Here is a 17,500-nt window from a genome sequence, read left to right as displayed (position 1 = left end):
ACAACACGAGCACCGCCACGACCTCTCTGACTTTTCCCACCGCGCATGACACCCAACGACTAGTAGTAGTAGTAGTAGCAGTAGTAGCAGTAGTAGCAGTAGTAGTAGGGGCAAGCATAAGGAACAAATAGATAGTTGCATGTCGGATGTGATCATACCAGCACTAAAGCACCGGATCCCATCAGAACTCCGAAGTTAAGCGTGCTTGGGCGAGAGTAGTACTAGGATGTTTGACCTCCTGGGAAGTCCTCGTGTTGCATTCCCCTTTTTAAATATATTTTTGCGCCACGTGACAAGGATGACACGGGACCGTGATCTATATGACCTCGTTTTCTTATTTTTGACGTTTACTAGTTTTCTTATTTTTGACGTTTGTGATATGTTTTAGCTTGCCCCTCCCGTATCCATTGCCACATTTGCCTCGAGAACGGAGACGAGTTTAACACAAGAATTTCACCGCTCCCTCTCTACCCCGACAACACGAGCACCGCCACGACCTCTGTGACTTTTCCCACCGCGCATGACACCCAACGACTAGTAGTAGTAGTAGTAGTAGTAGTAGTAATAGAAGTAGTAGTAGTAGTACTAGTAGTAGTAGTAGTACTAGTAGTAGTAGTAGTACTAGTAGTAGTAGTAGTAAGGGCAAGCATAAGGAACAAATAGATAGTTGCATGTCGGATGCGATCATACCAGCACTAAAGCACCGGATCCCATCAGAACTCCGAAGTTAAGCTTGCTTGGGCGAGAGTAGTACTAGGATGGGTGACCTCCTGGGAAGTCCTCGTGTTGCATTCCCCTTTTTAAATATATTTTTGCGCCACGTGACAAGGATGACGCGGGACCGTGATCTATATGACCTCGTTTTCTTATTTTTGACGTTTACTAGTTTTCTTATTTTTGACGTTTGTGATATGTTTTAGCTTGCCCCTCCCGTGTCCATTGCCACATTTGCCTCGACAACGGAGACGAGTTTAACACAAGAATTTCACCGCTCCCTCTCTACCACGACAACACGAGCACCGCCACGACCTCTCTGACTTTTCCCACCGCGCATGACACCCAACGACTAGTAGTAGTAGTAGTAGTAGTAGTAGCAGTAGTAGCAGTAGTAGTAGGGGCAAGCATAAGGAACAAATAGATAGTTGCATGTCGGATGCGATCATACCAGCACTAAAGCACCGGATCCCATCAGAACTCCGAAGTTAAGCGTGCTTGGGCGAGAGTAGTACTAGGATGGGTGACCTCCTGGGAAGTCCTCGTGTTGCATTCCCCTTTTTAAATATATTTTTGCGCCACGTGACAAGGATGACACGGGACCGTGATCTATATGACCTCGTTTTCTTATTTTTGACGTTTACTAGTTTTCTTATTTTTGACGTTTGTGATATGTTTTAGCTTGCCCCTCCCGTGTCCATTGCCACATTTGCCTCGAGAACGGAGACGAGTTTAACACAAGAATTTCACCGCTCCCTCTCTACCCCGACAACACGAGCACCGCCACGACCTCTGTGACTTTTCCCACCGCGCATGACACCCAACGACTAGTAGTAGTAGTAGTAGTAGTAGTAGTAATAGTAGTAGTAGTAGTACTAGTAGTAGTAGTAGTAGGGGCAAGCATAAGGAACAAATAGATAGTTGCATGTCGGATGCGATCATACCAGCACTAAAGCACCGGATCCCATCAGAACTCCGAAGTTAAGCGTGCTTGGGCGAGAGTAGTACTAGGATGGGTGACCTCCTGGGAAGTCCTCGTGTTGCATTCCCCTTTTAAAATATATTTTTGCGCCACGTGACAAGGATGACGCGGGACCGTGATCTATATGACCTCGTTTTCTTATTTTTGACATTTACTAGTTTTCTTATTTTTGACGTTTGTGATATGTTTTAGCTTGCCCCTCCCGTGTCCATTGCCACATTTGCCTCGACAACGGAGACGAGTTTAACACAAGAATTTCACCGCTCCCTCTCTACCCCGACAACACGAGCACCGCCACGACCTCTTTGACTTTTCCCACCGCGCATGACACCCAACGACTAGTAGTAGTAGTAGTAGTAGCAGTAGTAGCAGTAGTAGCAGTAGTAGTAGGGGCAAGCATAAGGAACAAATAGATAGTTGCATGTCGGATGCGATCATACCAACACTAAAGCACCGGATCCCATCAGAACGCCGAAGTTAAGCATGCTTGGGCGAGAGTAGTACTAGGATGGGTGACCTCCTGGGAAGTCCTCGTGTTGCATTCCCCTTTTTAAATATATTTTTGCGCCACGTGACAAGGATGACGCGAGACCGTGATCTATATAACCTCGTTTTCTTATTTTTGACGTTTACTAGTTTTCTTATTTTTGACGTTTGTGATATGTTTTAGCTTGCCCCTCCCGTGTCCATTGCCACATTTGCCTCGACAACGGAGACGAGTTTAACACAAGAATTTCACCACTCCCTCTCTACTCCAACAACACGAGCACCGCCACGACCTCTCTGACTTTTCCCACCGTGCATGACACCCAACGACTAGTAGTAGTAGTAGTAGTAGTAGTAGCAGTAGTAGCAGTAGTAGTAGGGGCAAGCATAAGGAACAAATAGATAGTTGCATGTCGGATGCGATCATACCAGCACTAAAGCACCGGATCCCATCAGAACTCCGAAGTTAAGCGTGCTTGTGCGAGAGTAGTACTAGGATGGGTGACCTCGTGGGAAGTCCTCGTGTTGCATTCCCCTTTTTAAATATATTTTTGCGCCACGTGACAAGGATGACGCGGGACCGTGATATATATGACCTCGTTTTGTTATTTTTGACGTTTACTAGTTTTCTTATTTTTGACGTTTGTGATATGTTTTAGCTTGCCCCTCCCGTGTCCATTGCCACATTTGCCTCGAGAACGGAGACGAGTTTAACACAAGAATTTCACCACTCCCTCTCTACCCCGACAACACGAGCACCGCCACGACCTGTGTGACTTTTCCCACCGCGCATGACACCCAACGACTAGTAGTAGTAGTAGTAGTACTAGTAGTAGTAGTAGTACTAGTAGTAGTAGTAGTACTAGTAGTAGTAGTAGTACTAGTAGTAGTAGTAGTACTAGTAGTAGTAGTAGTACTAGTAGTAGTAGTAGTACTAGTAGTAGTAGTAGGGGCAAGCATAAGGAACAAATAGATAGTTGCATGTCGGATGCGATCATACCAGCACTAAAGCACCGGATCCCATCAGAACTCCGAAGTTAAGCGTTCTTGGGCGAGAGTAGTACTAGGATGGGTGACCTCCTGGGAAGTCCTCGTGTTGCATTCCCCTTTTTAAATATATTTTTGCGCCACGTGACAAGGATGACGCGGGACCGTGATCTATATGACCTCGTTTTCTTATTTTTGACGTTTACTAGTTTAATTATTTTTGACGTTTGTGATATGTTTTAGCTTGCCCCTCCCGTGTCCATTGCCACATTTGCCTCGACAACCGAGACGAGTTTAACACAAGAATTTCACCGCTCCCTCTCTACCCCGACAACACGAGCACCGCCACGACCTCTTTGACTTTTCCCACCGCGCATGACACCCAACGACTAGTAGTAGTAGTAGTAGTAGTAGGAGTAGTAGCAGTAGTAGCAGTACTAGTAGGGGCAATCATAAGGAACAAATAGATAGTTGCATGTCGGATGCGATCATACCAGCACTAAAGCACCGGATCCCATCAGAACTCCGAAGTTAAGCATGCTTGCGCGAGAGTAGTACTAGGATGGGTGACCTCCTGGGAAGTCCTCGTGTTGCATTCCCCTTTTTAAATATATTTTTCCGCCACGTGACAAGGATGACGCGGGACCGTGATCTATATGACCTCGTTTTCTTATTTTTGACGTTTACTAGTTTTCTTATTTTTGACGTTTGTGATATGTTTTAGCTTGCCCCTCCCGTGTCCATTGCCACATTTGCCTCGACAACGGAGACGAGTTTAACACAAGAATTTCACCGCTCCCTCTCTACCCCGACAACACGAGCACCGCCACGACCTCTTTGACTTTTCCCACCGCGCATGACACCCAACGATTAGTAGTAGTAGTAGTAGTAGCAGTAGTAGCAGTAGTAGCAGTAGTAGTAGGGCAAGCATAAGGAACAAATAGATAGTTGCATGTCAGATGCGATCATACCAGCACTAAAGCACCGGATCCCATCAGAACTCCGAAGTTAAGCGTGCTTGGGCGAGAGTAGTACTAGGATGGGTGACCTCCTGGGAAGTCCTCGTGTTGCATTCCCCTTTTTAAATATATTTTTGCGCCACGTGACAAGGATGACGCGGGACCGTGATCTATATGACCTCGTTTTCTTATTTTTGACGTTTACTAGTTTTCTTATTTTTGACGTTTGTGATATGTTTTAGCTTGCCCCTCCCGTGTCCATTGCCAGATTTGCCTCGACAACGGAGACGAGTTTAACACAAGAATTTCACCGCTCCCTCTCTACCCCGACAACACGAGCACCGCCACGACCTCTTTGACTTTTCCCACCGCGCATGACACCCAACGACTAGTAGTAGTAGTAGTAGTAGTAGGAGTAGTAGCAGTAGTAGCAGTACTAGTAGGGGCAAGCATAAGGAACAAATAGATAGTTGCATGTCGGATGCGATCATACCAGCACTAAAGCACCGGATCCCATCAGAACTCCGAAGTTAAGCATGCTTGGGCGAGAGTAGTACTAGGATGGGTGACCTCCTGGGAAGTCCTCGTGTTGCATTCCCCTTTTTAAATATATTTTTCCGCCACGTGACAAGGATGACGCGGGACCGTGATCTATATGACCTCGTTTTCTTATTTTTGACGTTTACTAGTTTTCTTATTTTTGACGTTTGTGATATGTTTTAGCTTGCCCCTCCCGTGTCCATTGCCACATTTGCCTCGACAACGGAGACGAGTTTAACACAAGAATTTCACCGCTCCCTCTCTACCCCGACAACACGAGCACCGCCACGACCTCTTTGACTTTTCCCACCGCGCATGACACCCAACGATTAGTAGTAGTAGTAGCAGTAGTAGCAGTAGTAGCAGTAGTAGTAGGGGCAAGCATAAGGAACAAATAGATAGTTGCATGTCGGATGCGATCATACCAGCACTAAAGCACCGGATCCCATCAGAACTCCGAAGTTAAGCGTGCTTGGGCGAGAGTAGTACTAGGATGGGTGACCTCCTGGGAAGTCCTCGTGTTGCATTCCCCTTTTTAAATATATTTTTGCGCCACGTGACAAGGATGACGCGGGACCGTGATATATATGACCTCGTTTTCTTATTTTTGACGTTTACTAGTTTTCTTATTTTTGACGTTTGTGATATGTTTTAGCTTGCCCCTCCCGTGTCCATTGCCACATTTGCCTCGAGAACGGAGACGAGTTTAACACAAGAATTTCACCGCTCCCTCTCTACCCCGACAACACGAGCACCACCACGACCTCTGTGACTTTTCCCACCGCGCATGACACCCAACGACTAGTAGTAGTAGTAGTAGTAGTAGTAGTAGTAGTAGTAGTAATAGTAGTAGTAGTAGTAGTACAAGTAGTAGTAGTAGTACTAGTAGTAGTAGTATTACTAGTAGTAGTAGGGGCAAGCATAAGGAACAAATAGATAGGTGTATGTCGGATGCGATCATACGAGCACTAAAGCATCGGATCCCATCAGAACTCCGAAGTTAAGCGTGCTTGGGCGAGAGTAGTACTAGGATGGGTGACCTCCTGGGAAGTCCTCGTGTTGCATTCCCCTTTTTAAATATATTTTTGCGCCACGTGACAAGGATGACGCGGGACCGTGATCTATATGACCTCGTTTTCTTATTTTTGACGTTTACTAGTTTTCTTATTTTTGACGTTTGTGATATGTTTTAGCTTGCCCCTCCCGTGTCCATTGCCACATTTGCCTCGAGAACGGAGGCGAGTTTAACACAAGAATTTCGCCGCTTCCTCTCTACCCCGACAACACGAGCACCGCCACGACCTCTGTGACTTTTCCCACCGCGCATGACACCCAACGACTAGTAGTAGTAGTAGTAGTAGTAGTAGTAGTAGTAGTAATAGTAGTAGTAGTAGTACTAGTAGTAGCAGTAGTAGTAGGGGCAAGCATAAGGAACAAATAGATAGTTGCATGTCGGATGCGATCATACCAGCACTAAAGCACCGGATGCCATCAGAACTTCGAAGTTAAGCGTGCTTGGGCGAGAGTAGTACTAGGATGGATGACCTCCTGGGAAGTCCTCGTGTTGCATTCCCCTTTTTAAATATATTTTTGCGCCACGTGACAAGGATGACACGGGACCGTGATCTATATGACCTTGTTTTCTTATTTTTGACGTTTACTAGTTTTCTTATTTTTGACGTTTGTGATATGTTTTAGCTTGCCCCTCCCGTGTCCATTGCCACATTTGCCTCGAGAACGGAGACGAGTTTAACACAAGAATTTCACCGCTCCCTCTCTACCCCGACAACACGAGCACCGCCACGACCTCTGTGACTTTTCCCACCGCGCATGACACCCAACGACTAGTAGTAGTAGTAGTAGTAGTAGTAATAGTAGTAGTAGTAGTACTAGTAGTAGTAGTAGTAGGGGCAAGCATAAGGAACAAATAGATAGTTGCATGTCGGATGCGATCATACCAGCACTAAAGCACCGGATCCCATCAGAACTCCGAAGTTAAGCGTGCTTGGGCGAGAGTAGTACTAGGATGGGTGACCTCCTGGGAAGTCCTCGTGTTGCATTCCCCTTTTTAAATATATTTTTGCGCCACGTGACAAAGATGACGCGGGACCGTGATCTATATGACCTCGTTTTCTTATTTTTGACGTTTACTAGTTTTCTTATTTTTGACGTTTGTGATATGTTTTAGCTTGCCCCTCCCGTGTCCATTGCCACATTTGCCTCGACAACGGAGACGAGTTTAACACAAGAATTTCACCGCTCCCTCTCTACCCCGACAACACGAGCACCGCCACGACCTCTTTGACTTTTCCCACCGCGCATGACACCCAACGACTAGTAGTAGTAGTAGTAGTAGTAGCAGTAGTAGCAGTAGTAGCAGTAGTAGTAGGGGCAAGCATAAGGAACAAATAGATAGTTGCATGTCGGATGCGATCATACCAGCACTAAAGCACCGGATCCCATCAGAACTCCGAAGTTAAGCATGCTTGGGCGAGAGTAGTACTAGGATGGGTGACCTCCTGGGAAGTCCTCGTGTTGCATTCCCCTTTTTAAATATATTTTTGCGCCACGTGACAAGGATGACGCGAGACCGTGATCTATATGACCTCGTTTTCTTATTTTTGACGTTTACTAGTTTTCTTATTTTTGACGTTTGTGATATGTTTTAGCTTGCCCCTCCCGTGTCCATTGCCACATTTGCCTCGACAACGGAGACGAGTTTAACACAAGAATTTCACCGCTCCCTCTCTACTCCAACAACACGAGCACCACCACGACCTCTCTGACTTTTCCCACCGTGCATGACACCCAACGACTAGTAGTAGTAGTAGTAGTAGTAGTAGCAGTAGTAGCAGTAGTAGTAGGGGCAAGCATAAGGAACAAATAGATAGTTGCATGTCGGATGCGATCATACCAGCACTAAAGCACCGGATCCCATCAGAACTCCGAAGTTAAGCGTGCTTGTGCGAGAGTAGTACTAGGATGGGTGACCTCGTGGGAAGTCCTCGTGTTGCATTCCCCTTTTTAAATATATTTTTGCGCCACGTGACAAGGATGACGCGGGACCGTGATATATATGACCTCGTTTTCTTATTTTTGACGTTTACTAGTTTTCTTATTTTTGACGTTTGTGATATGTTTTAGCTTGCCCCTCCCGTGTCCATTGCCACATTTGCCTCGAGAACGGAGACGAGTTTAACACAAGAATTTCACCACTCCCTCTCTACCCCGACAACACGAGCACCGCCACGACCTGTGTGACTTTTCCCACCGCGCATGACACCCAACGACTAGTAGTAGTAGTAGTAGTAGTAGTAGTAGTAGTACTAGTAGTAGTAGTAGTACTAGTAGTAGTAGTAGTACTAGTAGTAGTAGTAGTACTAGTAGTAGTAGTAGGGGCAAGCATAAGGAACAAATAGATAGTTGCATGTCGGATGCGATCATACCAGCACTAAAGCACCGGATCCCATCAGAACTCCGAAGTTAAGCGTGCTTGGGCCCCGTGATCTATATGACCTCGTTTTCTTATTTTTGACGTTTACTAGTTTTATTATTTTTGACGTTTGTGATATGTTTTAGCTTGCCCCTCCCGTGTCCATTGCCACATTTGCCTCGACAACGGAGACGAGTTTAACACAAGAATTTCACCGCTCCCTCTCTACCCCGACAACACGAGCACCGCCACGACCTCTTTGACTTTTCCCACCGCGCATGACACCCAACGACTAGTAGTAGTAGTAGTAGTAGTAGGAGTAGTAGCAGTAGTAGCAGTACTAGTAGGGGCAATCATAAGGAACAAATAGATAGTTGCATGTCGGATGCGATCATACCAGCACTAAAGCACCGGATCCCATCAGAACTCTGAAGTTAAGCGTGCTTGGGCGAGAGTAGTACTAGGATGGGTGACCTCCTGGGAAGTCCTCGTGTTGCATTCCCCTTTTTAAATATATTTTTGCGCCACGTGACAAGGATGACGCGGGACCGTGATCTATATGACCTCGTTTTCTTATTTTTGACGTTTACTAGTTTTATTATTTTTGACGTTTGTGATATGTTTTAGCTTGCCCCTCCCGTGTCCATTGCCACATTTGCCTCGACAACGGAGACGAGTTTAACACAAGAATTTCACCGCTCCCTCTCTACCCCGACAACACGAGCACCGCCACGACCTCTTTGACTTTTCCCACCGCGCATGACACCCAACGACTAGTAGTAGTAGTAGTAGTAGTAGGAGTAGTAGCAGTAGTAGCAGTACTAGTAGGGGCAATCATAAGGAACAAATAGATAGTTGCATGTCGGATGTGATCATACCAGCACTAAAGCACCGGATCCCATCAGAACTCCGAAGTTAAGCATGCTTGGGCGAGAGTAGTACTAGGATGGGTGACCTCCTGGGAAGTCCTCGTGTTGCATTCCCCTTTTTAAATATATTTTTCCGCCACGTGACAAGGATGACGCGGGACCGTGATCTATATGACCTCGTTTTCTTATTTTTGACGTTTACTAGTTTTCTTATTTTTGACGTTTGTGATATGTTTTAGCTTGCCCCTCCCGTGTCCATTGCCACATTTGCCTCGACAACGGAGACGAGTTTAACACAAGAATTTCACCGCTCCCTCTCTACCCCGACAACACGAGCACCGCCACGACCTCTTTGACTTTTCCCACCGCGCATGACACCCAACGACTAGTAGTAGTAGTAGTAGTAGGAGTAGTAGTAGCAGTAGTAGCAGTACTAGTAGGGGCAAGCATAAGGAACAAATAGATAGTTGCATGTCGGATGCGATCATACCAGCACTAAAGCACCGGATCCCATCAGAACTCCGAAGTTAAGCGTGCTTGGGCGAGAGTAGTACTAGGATGGGTGACCTCCTGGGAAGTCCTCGTGTTGCATTCCCCTTTTTAAATATATTTTTCCGCCACGTGACAAGGATGACGCGGGACCATGATCTATATGACCTCGTTTTCTTATTTTTGACGTTTACTAGTTTTCTTATTTTTGACGTTTGTGATATGTTTTAGCTTGCCCCTCCCGTGTCCATTGCCACATTTGCCTCGACAACGGAGACGAGTTTAACACAAGAATTTCACCGCTCCCTCTCTACCCCGACAACACGAGCACCGCCACGACCTCTTTGACTTTTCCCACCGCGCATGACACCCAACGATTAGTAGTAGTAGTAGTAGTAGTAGTAGCAGTAGTAGCAGTAGTAGTAGGGGCAAGCATAAGGAACAAATAGATAGTTGCATGTCGGATGCGATCATACCAACACTAAAGCACCGGATCCCATCAGAACTTCAAAGTTAAGCGTGCTTGGGCGAGAGTAGTACTAGGATGGGTGACCTCCTGGGAAGTCCTCGTGTTGCATTCCCCTTTTTAAATATATTTTTGCGCCACGTGACAAGGATTACGCGGGACCGTGATCTATATGACCTCGTTTTCTTATTTTTGACGTTTACTAGTTTTCTTATTTTTGACGTTTGTGATATGTTTTAGCTTGCCCCTCCCGTGTCCATTGCCACATTTGCCTCGACAACGGAGACGAGTTTAACACAAGAATTTCACCGCTCCCTCTCTACCCCGACAACACGAGCACCGCCACGACCTCTTTGACTTTTCCCACCGCGCATGACACCCAACGACTAGTAGTAGTAGTAGTAGTAGTAGGAGTAGTAGCAGTAGTAGCAGTAGTAGTAGGGGCAAGCATAAGGAACAAATAGATAGTTGCATGTCGGATGCGATCATACCAGCACTAAAGCACCGGATCCCATCAGAACTCCGAAGTTAAGCATGCTTGGGCGAGAGTAGTACTAGGATGGGTGACCTCCTGGGAAGTCCTCGTGTTGCATTCCCCTTTTTAAATATATTTTTCCGCCACGTGACAAGGATGACGCGGGACCGTGATCTATATGACCTCGTTTTCTTATTTTTGACGTTTACTAGTTTTCTTATTTTTGACGTTTGTGATATGTTTTAGCTTGCCCCTCCCGTGTCCATTGCCACATTTGCCTCGACAACGGAGACGAGTTTAACACAAGAATTTCACCGCTCCCTCTCTACCCCGACAACACGAGCACCGCCACGACCTCTTTGACTTTTCCCACCGCGCATGACACCCAACGATTAGTAGTAGTAGTAGTAGTAGTAGCAGTAGTAGCAGTAGTAGCAGTAGTAGTAGGGGCAAGCATAAGGAACAAATAGATAGTTGCATGTCGGATGCGATCATACCAGCACTAAAGCACCGGATCCCATCAGAACTCCGAAGTTAACCGTGCTTGGGCGAGAGTAGTACTAGGATGGGTGACCTCCTGGGAAGTCCTCGTGTTGCATTCCCCTTTTTAAATATATTTTTGCGCCACGTGACAAGGATGACGCGGGACCGTGATCTATATGACCTCGTTTTCTTATTTTTGACGTTTACTAGTTTTCTTATTTTTGACGTTTGTGATATGTTTTAGCTTGCCCCTCCCGTGTCCATTGCCACATTTGCCTCGACAACGGAGACGAGTTTAACACAAGAATTTCACCGCTCCCTCTCTACCCCGACAACACGAGCACCGCCACGACCTCTTTGACTTTTCCCACCGCGCATGACACCCAACGACTAGTAGTAGTAGTAGTAGTAGTAGTAGCAGTAGTAGCAGTAGTAGCAGTAGTAGCAGTAGTAGTAGGGGCAAGCATAAGGAACAAATAGATAGTTGCATGTCGGATGCGATCATATCAGCACTAAAGCACCGGATCCCATCAGAACTCCGAAGTTAAGCGTGCTTGGGCGAGAGTAGTACTAGGATGGTTGACCTCCTGGGAAGTCCTCGTGTTGCATTCCCCTTTTTAAATATATTTTTGCGCCACGTGACAAGGATGACGCGGGACCGTGATCTATATGACCTCGTTTTCTTATTTTTGACGTTTACTAGTTTTCTTATTTTTGACGTTTGTGATATGTTTTAGCTTGCCCCTCCCGTGTCCATTGGCACATTTGCCTCGACAACGGAGACGAGTTTAACACAAGAATTTCACCGCTCCCTCTCTACCCCGACAACACGAGCACCGCCACGACCTCTTTGAATTTTCCCACCGCGCATGACACCCAACGACTAGTAGTAGTAGTAGTAGTAGCAGTAGTAGCAGTAGTAGCAGTAGTAGTAGGGGCAAGCATAAGGAACAAATAGATAGTTGCATGTCGGATGCGATCATACCAGCACTAAAGCACCGGATCCCATCAGAACTCCGAAGTTAAGCGTGCTTGGGCGAGAGTAGTACTAGGATGGGTGACCTCCTGGGAAGTCCTCGTGTTGCATTCCCCTTTTTAAATATATTTTTGCGCCACATGACACGGATGACACGGGACCGTGATCTATATGACCTCGTTTTCTTATTTTTGACGTTTACTAGGTTTCTTATTTTTGACGTTTGTGATATGTTTTACCTTGCCCCTCCCGTGTCCATTGCCACATTTGCCTCGAGAACGGAGACGAGTTGAACACAAGAATTACACCGCTCCCTCTCTACCCCGACAACACGAGCACCGCCACGACCTCTGTGACTTTTCCCACCGCGCATGACACCCAACGACTAGTAGTAGTAGTAGTAGTAGTAGTAGTAGTAATAGTAGTAGTAGTAGTAGTAGTAGTACTAGTAGTAGTAGTAGTAATAGTAGTAGTAGTAGTAGTAGTACTAGTAGTAGTAGTAGTAGTACTAGTAGTAGTAGTAGTAGTAGTAGGGGCAAGCATAAGGAACAAATAGATAGTTGCATGTCGGATGCGATTATACCAGCACTAAAGCACCGGATCCCATCAGAACTCCGAAGTTAAGCATGCTTGGGCGAGAGTAGTACTAGGATGGGTGACCTCCTGGGAAGTCCTCGTATTGCATTCCCCTTTTTAAATATATTTTTGCGCCACGTGACAAGGATGACGCGAGACCGTGATCTATATGACCTCGTTTTCTTATTTTTGACGTTTACTAGTTTTCTTATTTTTGACGTTTGTGATATGTTTTAGCTTGCCCCTCCCGTGTCCATTGCCACATTTGCCTCGACAACGGAGACGAGTTTAACACAAGAATTTCACCGCTCCCTCTCTACTCCAACAACACGAGCACCGCCACGACCTCTCTGACTTTTCCCACCGTGCATGACACCCAACGACTAGTAGTAGTAGTAGTAGTAGTAGTAGTAGCAGTAGTAGCAGTAGTAGTAGGGGCAAGCATAAGGAACAAATAGATAGTTGCATGTCGGATGCGATCATACCAGCACTAAAGCACCGGATCCCATCAGAACTCCGAAGTTAAGCGTGCTTGTGCGAGAGTAGTACTAGGATGGGTGACCTCGTGGGAAGTCCTCGTGTTGCATTCCCCTTTTTAAATATATTTTTGCGCCACGTGACAAGGATGACGCGGGACCGTGATATATATGACATCGTTTTCTTATTTTTGACGTTTACTAGTTTTCTTATTTTTGACGTTTGTGATATGTTTTAGCTTGCCCCTCCCGTGTCCATTGCCACATTTGCCTCGAGAACGGAGACGAGTTTAACACAAGAATTTCACCACTCCCTCTCTACCCCGACAACACGAGCACCGCCACGACCTGTGTGACTTTTCCCACCGCGCATGACACCCAACGACTAGTAGTAGTAGTAGTAGTAGTAGTAGTAGTACTAGTAGTAGTAGTAGTACTAGTAGTAGTAGTAGTACTAGTAGTAGTAGTAGTACTAGTAGTAGTAGTAGGGGCAAGCATAAGGAACAAATAGATAGTTCCATGTCGGATGCGATCATACCAGCACTAAAGCACCGGATCCCATCAGAACTCCGAAGTTAAGCGTGCTTGGGCCCCGTGATCTATATGACCTCGTTTTCTTATTTTTGACGTTTACTAGTTTATTATTTTTGACGTTTGTGATATGTTTTAGCTTGCCCCTCCCGTGTCCATTGCCACATTTGCCTCGACAACGGAGACGAGTTTAACACAAGAATTTCACCGCTCCCTCTCTACCCCGACAACACGAGCACCGCCACGACCTCTTTGACTTTTCCCACCGCGCATGACACCCAACGACTAGTAGTAGTAGTAGTAGTAGTAGGAGTAGTTGGAGTAGTAGCAGTACTAGTAGGGGCAATCATAAGGAACAAATAGATAGTTGCATGTCGGATGCGATCATACCAGCACTAAAGCACCGGATCCCATCAGAACTCCGAAGTTAAGCGTGCTTGGGCGAGAGTAGTAATAGGATGGGTGACCTCCTGGGAAGTCCTCGTGTTGCATTCCCTTTTTTAAATATATTTTTGCGCCACGTGACAAGGATGACGCGGGACCGTGATCTATATGACCTCGTTTTCTTATTTTTGACGTTTACTAGTTTTCTTATTTTTGACGTTTGTGATATGTTTTAGCTTGCCCCTCCCGTGTCCATTGCCACATTTGCCTCGACAACGGAGACGAGTTTAACACAAGAATTTCACCGCTCCCTCTCTACCCCGACAACACGAGCACCGCCACGACCTCTTTGACTTTTCCCACCGCGCATGACACCCAACGACTAGTAGTAGTAGTAGTAGTAGTAGGAGTAGTAGCAGTAGTAGCAGTACTAGTAGGGGCAATCATAAGGAACAAATAGATAGTTGCATGTCGGATGCGATCATACCAGCACTAAAGCACCGGATCCCATCAGAACTCCGAAGTTAAGCATGCTTGGGCGAGAGTAGTACTAGGATGGGTGACCTCCTGGGAAGTCCTCGTGTTGCATTCCCCTTTTTAAATATATTTTTGCGCCACGTGACAAGGATGACGCGGGACCGTGATCTATATGACCTCGTTTTCTTATTTTTGACGTTTACTAGTTTTCTTATTTTTGACGTTTGTGATATGTTTTAGCTTGCCCCTCCCGTGTCCATTGCCACATTTGCCTCGACAACGGAGACGAGTTTAACACAAGAATTTCACCGCTCCCTCTCTACCCCGACAACACGAGCACCGCCACGACCTCTTTGACTTTTCCCACCGCGCATGACACCCAACGACTAGTAGTAGTAGTAGTAGTAGTAGGAGTAGTAGCAGTAGTAGCAGTACTAGTAGGGGCAAGCATAAGGAACAAATAGATAGTTGCATGTCGGATGCGATCATACCAGCACTAAAGCACCGGATCCCATCAGAACTCCGAAGTTAAGCATGCTTGGGCGAGAGTAGTACTAGGATGGGTGACCTCCTGGGAAGTCCTCGTGTTGCATTCGCCTTTTTAAATATATTTTTCCGCCACGTGACAAGGATGACGCGGGACCGTGATCTATATGACCTCGTTTTCTTATTTTTGACGTTTACTAGTTTTCTTATTTTTGACGTTTGTGATATGTTTTAGCTTGCCCCTCCCGTGTCCATTGCCACATTTGCCTCGACAACGGAGACGAGTTTAACACAAGAATTTCACCGCTCCCTCTCTACCCCGACAACACGAGCACCGCCACGACCTCTTTGACTTTTCCCACCGCGCATGACACCCAACGACTAGTAGTAGTAGTAGTAGTAGTTAGTAGCAGTAGTAGCAGTAGTAGGGGCAAGCGAACAAATAGATAGTTGCATGTCGGATGCGATCATACCAGCACTAAAGCACCGGATCCCATCAGAACTCCGAAGTTAAGCACGAGAGTAGTACTAGGATGGGTGACCTCCTGGGAAGTCCTCGTGTTGCATTCTTTTTAAATATATTTTTGCCACGTGACAAGGATGACGCGGGACCGTGATCTATATGACCTCGTTTTCTTATTTTTGACGTTTACTAGTTTTCTTATTTTTGACGTTTGTGATATGTTTTAGCTTGCCCCTCCCGTGTCCATTGCCACATTTGCCTCGACAACGGAGACGAGTTTAACACAAGAATTTCACCGCTCCCTCTCTACCCCGACAACACGAGCACCGCCACGACCTCTTTGACTTTTCCCACCGCGCATGACACCCAACGATTAGTAGTAGTAGTAGTAGTAGTAGCAGTAGTAGCAGTAGTAGCAGTAGTAGTAGGGGCAAGCATAAGGAACAAATAGATAGTTGCATGTCGGATGCGATCATACCAGCACTAAAGCACCGGATCCCATCAGAACTCCGAAGTTAAGCGTGCTTGGACGAGAGTAGTACTAGGATGGGTGACCTCCTGGGAAGTCCTCGTGTTGCATTCCCCTTTTTAAATATATTTTTGCGCCACGTGACAAGGATGACGCGGGACCGTGATCTATATGACCTCGTTTTCTTATTTTTGACGTTTACTAGTTTTCTTATTTTTGACGTTTGTGATATGTTTTAGCTTGCCCCTCCCGTGTCCATTGCCACATTTGCCTCGACAACGGAGACGAGTTTAACACAAGAATTTCACCGCTCCCTCTCTACCCCGACAACACGAGCACCGCCACGACCTCTTTGACTTTTCCCACCGCGCATGACACCCAACGACTAGTAGTAGTAGTAGTAGTAGTAGCAGTAGTAGCAGTAGTAGCAGTAGTAGCAGTAGTAGCAGTAGTAGTAGGGGCAAGCATAAGGAACAAATAGATAGTTGCATGTCGGATGCGATCATATCAGCACTAAAGCACCGGATCCCATCAGAACTCCGAAGTTAAGCGTGCTTGGGCGAGAGTAGTACTAGGATGGTTGACCTCCTGGGAAGTCCTCGTGTTGCATTCCCCTTTTTAAATATATTTTTGCGCCACGTGACAAGGATGACGCGGGACCGTGATCTATATGACCTCGTTTTCTTATTTTTGACGTTTACTAGTTTTCTTATTTTTGACGTTTGTGATATGTTTTAGCTTGCCCCTCCCGTGTCCATTGGCACATTTGCCTCGACAACGGAGACGAGTTTAACACAAGAATTTCACCGCTCCCTCTCTACCCCGACAACACGAGCACCGCCACGACCTCTTTGAATTTTCCCACCGCGCATGACACCCAACGACTAGTAGTAGTAGTAGTAGTAGTAGTAGCAGTAGTAGCAGTAGTAGCAGTAGTAGTAGGGGCAAGCATAAGGAACAAATAGATAGTTGCATGTCGGATGCGATCATACCAACACTAAAGCACCGGATCCCATCAGAACTCCGAAGTTAAGCGTGCTTGGGCAAGAGTAGTACTAGGATGGGTGACCTCCTGGGAAGTCCTCGTGTTGCATTCCCCTTTTTAAATATATTTTTGCGCCACATGACACGGATGACACGGGACCGTGATCTATATGACCTCGTTTTCTTATTTTTGACGTTTACTAGGTTTCTTATTTTTGACGTTTGTGATATGTTTTAGCTTGCCCCTCCCGTGTCCATTGCCACATTTGCCTCGAGAACGGAGACGAGTTGAACACAAGAATTACACCGCTCCCTCTCTACCCCGACAACACGAGCACCGCCACGACCTCTGTGACTTTTCCCACCGCGCATGACACCCAACGACTAGTAGTAGTAGTAGTAGTAGTAGTAGTAATAGTAGTAGTAGTAGTAGTAGTACTAGTAGTAGTAGTAGTAATAGTAGTAGTAGTAGTAGTAGTACTAGTAGTAGTAGTAGTAGTACTAGTAGTAGTAGTAGTAGTAGTAGGGGCAAGCATAAGGAACAAATAGATAGTTGCATGTCGGATGCGATCATACCAGCACTAAAGCACCGGATCCCATCAGAACTCCGAAGTTAAGCGTGCTTGGGCGAGAGTAGTACTAGGATGGGTGACCTCCTGGGAAGTCCTCGTGTTGCATTCCCCTTTTTAAATATATTTTTGCGCCACGTGACAAGGATGACGCGGGACCGTGATCTATATGACCTCGTTTTCTTATTTTTGACGTTTACTAGTTTTCTTATTTTTGACGTTTGTG

The 17,500-nt window shown here is 46.1% G+C and overlaps 33 non-coding genes and 1 pseudogene across 33 annotated transcripts; all 34 read left to right on the top strand.

Moving 5' to 3' along the window:
- Positions 1–144: 144 nt before the first annotated feature.
- On the top strand, positions 145–263 carry LOC123416142. The gene has a single exon (XR_006615820.1). It is a non-coding gene; the product is annotated as a 5S ribosomal RNA (ribosomal RNA).
- A 413-nt stretch (positions 264–676) lies between these two features.
- Positions 677–795, top strand: LOC123415392. Its single transcript, XR_006615112.1, has one exon. It is a non-coding gene; the product is annotated as a 5S ribosomal RNA (ribosomal RNA).
- A 356-nt stretch (positions 796–1,151) lies between these two features.
- LOC123415727 lies at positions 1,152–1,270 on the top strand. Its single transcript, XR_006615428.1, has one exon. It is a non-coding gene; the product is annotated as a 5S ribosomal RNA (ribosomal RNA).
- Positions 1,271–1,644: 374 nt separating this feature from the next.
- LOC123415714 lies at positions 1,645–1,763 on the top strand. Its single transcript, XR_006615417.1, has one exon. It is a non-coding gene; the product is annotated as a 5S ribosomal RNA (ribosomal RNA).
- Positions 1,764–2,122: 359 nt separating this feature from the next.
- LOC123416351 lies at positions 2,123–2,241 on the top strand. Its single transcript, XR_006616017.1, has one exon. It is a non-coding gene; the product is annotated as a 5S ribosomal RNA (ribosomal RNA).
- Positions 2,242–2,597: 356 nt separating this feature from the next.
- LOC123415677 lies at positions 2,598–2,716 on the top strand. Its single transcript, XR_006615382.1, has one exon. It is a non-coding gene; the product is annotated as a 5S ribosomal RNA (ribosomal RNA).
- A 452-nt stretch (positions 2,717–3,168) lies between these two features.
- Positions 3,169–3,287, top strand: LOC123415350. The gene has a single exon (XR_006615072.1). It is a non-coding gene; the product is annotated as a 5S ribosomal RNA (ribosomal RNA).
- A 362-nt stretch (positions 3,288–3,649) lies between these two features.
- On the top strand, positions 3,650–3,768 carry LOC123416105. The gene has a single exon (XR_006615785.1). It is a non-coding gene; the product is annotated as a 5S ribosomal RNA (ribosomal RNA).
- Positions 3,769–4,126: 358 nt separating this feature from the next.
- LOC123416862 lies at positions 4,127–4,245 on the top strand. Its single transcript, XR_006616460.1, has one exon. It is a non-coding gene; the product is annotated as a 5S ribosomal RNA (ribosomal RNA).
- Positions 4,246–4,607: 362 nt separating this feature from the next.
- LOC123415279 lies at positions 4,608–4,726 on the top strand. The gene has a single exon (XR_006614998.1). It is a non-coding gene; the product is annotated as a 5S ribosomal RNA (ribosomal RNA).
- A 353-nt stretch (positions 4,727–5,079) lies between these two features.
- On the top strand, positions 5,080–5,198 carry LOC123415702. The gene has a single exon (XR_006615406.1). It is a non-coding gene; the product is annotated as a 5S ribosomal RNA (ribosomal RNA).
- Positions 5,199–5,617: 419 nt separating this feature from the next.
- On the top strand, positions 5,618–5,736 carry LOC123415928. Its single transcript, XR_006615618.1, has one exon. It is a non-coding gene; the product is annotated as a 5S ribosomal RNA (ribosomal RNA).
- A 386-nt stretch (positions 5,737–6,122) lies between these two features.
- LOC123416343 lies at positions 6,123–6,241 on the top strand. Its single transcript, XR_006616010.1, has one exon. It is a non-coding gene; the product is annotated as a 5S ribosomal RNA (ribosomal RNA).
- Positions 6,242–6,612: 371 nt separating this feature from the next.
- On the top strand, positions 6,613–6,731 carry LOC123415690. The gene has a single exon (XR_006615395.1). It is a non-coding gene; the product is annotated as a 5S ribosomal RNA (ribosomal RNA).
- Positions 6,732–7,093: 362 nt separating this feature from the next.
- On the top strand, positions 7,094–7,212 carry LOC123415278. Its single transcript, XR_006614997.1, has one exon. It is a non-coding gene; the product is annotated as a 5S ribosomal RNA (ribosomal RNA).
- A 356-nt stretch (positions 7,213–7,568) lies between these two features.
- Positions 7,569–7,687, top strand: LOC123415675. The gene has a single exon (XR_006615381.1). It is a non-coding gene; the product is annotated as a 5S ribosomal RNA (ribosomal RNA).
- A 797-nt stretch (positions 7,688–8,484) lies between these two features.
- On the top strand, positions 8,485–8,603 carry LOC123416844. Its single transcript, XR_006616443.1, has one exon. It is a non-coding gene; the product is annotated as a 5S ribosomal RNA (ribosomal RNA).
- A 362-nt stretch (positions 8,604–8,965) lies between these two features.
- Positions 8,966–9,084, top strand: LOC123415502. The gene has a single exon (XR_006615219.1). It is a non-coding gene; the product is annotated as a 5S ribosomal RNA (ribosomal RNA).
- Positions 9,085–9,446: 362 nt separating this feature from the next.
- Positions 9,447–9,565, top strand: LOC123415679. The gene has a single exon (XR_006615384.1). It is a non-coding gene; the product is annotated as a 5S ribosomal RNA (ribosomal RNA).
- A 356-nt stretch (positions 9,566–9,921) lies between these two features.
- Positions 9,922–10,040, top strand: LOC123416199. The gene has a single exon (XR_006615874.1). It is a non-coding gene; the product is annotated as a 5S ribosomal RNA (ribosomal RNA).
- Positions 10,041–10,402: 362 nt separating this feature from the next.
- LOC123415277 lies at positions 10,403–10,521 on the top strand. Its single transcript, XR_006614996.1, has one exon. It is a non-coding gene; the product is annotated as a 5S ribosomal RNA (ribosomal RNA).
- Positions 10,522–10,883: 362 nt separating this feature from the next.
- LOC123416944 lies at positions 10,884–11,002 on the top strand. The gene has a single exon (XR_006616536.1). It is a non-coding gene; the product is annotated as a 5S ribosomal RNA (ribosomal RNA).
- Positions 11,003–11,376: 374 nt separating this feature from the next.
- Positions 11,377–11,495, top strand: LOC123415583. Its single transcript, XR_006615294.1, has one exon. It is a non-coding gene; the product is annotated as a 5S ribosomal RNA (ribosomal RNA).
- A 359-nt stretch (positions 11,496–11,854) lies between these two features.
- LOC123415667 lies at positions 11,855–11,973 on the top strand. Its single transcript, XR_006615373.1, has one exon. It is a non-coding gene; the product is annotated as a 5S ribosomal RNA (ribosomal RNA).
- Positions 11,974–12,428: 455 nt separating this feature from the next.
- LOC123415507 lies at positions 12,429–12,547 on the top strand. The gene has a single exon (XR_006615223.1). It is a non-coding gene; the product is annotated as a 5S ribosomal RNA (ribosomal RNA).
- A 359-nt stretch (positions 12,548–12,906) lies between these two features.
- On the top strand, positions 12,907–13,025 carry LOC123415674. The gene has a single exon (XR_006615380.1). It is a non-coding gene; the product is annotated as a 5S ribosomal RNA (ribosomal RNA).
- A 793-nt stretch (positions 13,026–13,818) lies between these two features.
- On the top strand, positions 13,819–13,937 carry LOC123415449. Its single transcript, XR_006615168.1, has one exon. It is a non-coding gene; the product is annotated as a 5S ribosomal RNA (ribosomal RNA).
- A 362-nt stretch (positions 13,938–14,299) lies between these two features.
- On the top strand, positions 14,300–14,418 carry LOC123415276. Its single transcript, XR_006614995.1, has one exon. It is a non-coding gene; the product is annotated as a 5S ribosomal RNA (ribosomal RNA).
- A 362-nt stretch (positions 14,419–14,780) lies between these two features.
- Positions 14,781–14,899, top strand: LOC123415573. The gene has a single exon (XR_006615284.1). It is a non-coding gene; the product is annotated as a 5S ribosomal RNA (ribosomal RNA).
- A 349-nt stretch (positions 14,900–15,248) lies between these two features.
- On the top strand, positions 15,249–15,359 carry LOC123416560 (annotated as a pseudogene).
- Positions 15,360–15,716: 357 nt separating this feature from the next.
- LOC123416797 lies at positions 15,717–15,835 on the top strand. The gene has a single exon (XR_006616398.1). It is a non-coding gene; the product is annotated as a 5S ribosomal RNA (ribosomal RNA).
- A 380-nt stretch (positions 15,836–16,215) lies between these two features.
- Positions 16,216–16,334, top strand: LOC123415581. Its single transcript, XR_006615292.1, has one exon. It is a non-coding gene; the product is annotated as a 5S ribosomal RNA (ribosomal RNA).
- Positions 16,335–16,699: 365 nt separating this feature from the next.
- Positions 16,700–16,818, top strand: LOC123415914. The gene has a single exon (XR_006615605.1). It is a non-coding gene; the product is annotated as a 5S ribosomal RNA (ribosomal RNA).
- Positions 16,819–17,267: 449 nt separating this feature from the next.
- LOC123415654 lies at positions 17,268–17,386 on the top strand. The gene has a single exon (XR_006615362.1). It is a non-coding gene; the product is annotated as a 5S ribosomal RNA (ribosomal RNA).
- Positions 17,387–17,500: the final 114 nt, after the last annotated feature.

The sequence above is a fragment of the Hordeum vulgare genome, unplaced genomic scaffold (genome assembly GCF_904849725.1).
Source record: "Hordeum vulgare subsp. vulgare unplaced genomic scaffold, MorexV3_pseudomolecules_assembly, whole genome shotgun sequence".
Taxonomy (NCBI): Eukaryota; Viridiplantae; Streptophyta; class Magnoliopsida; order Poales; family Poaceae; genus Hordeum; species Hordeum vulgare.
Note: the sequence above shows the minus strand (reverse complement) of the source record. Positions and strands in the feature narration are given on the sequence as shown.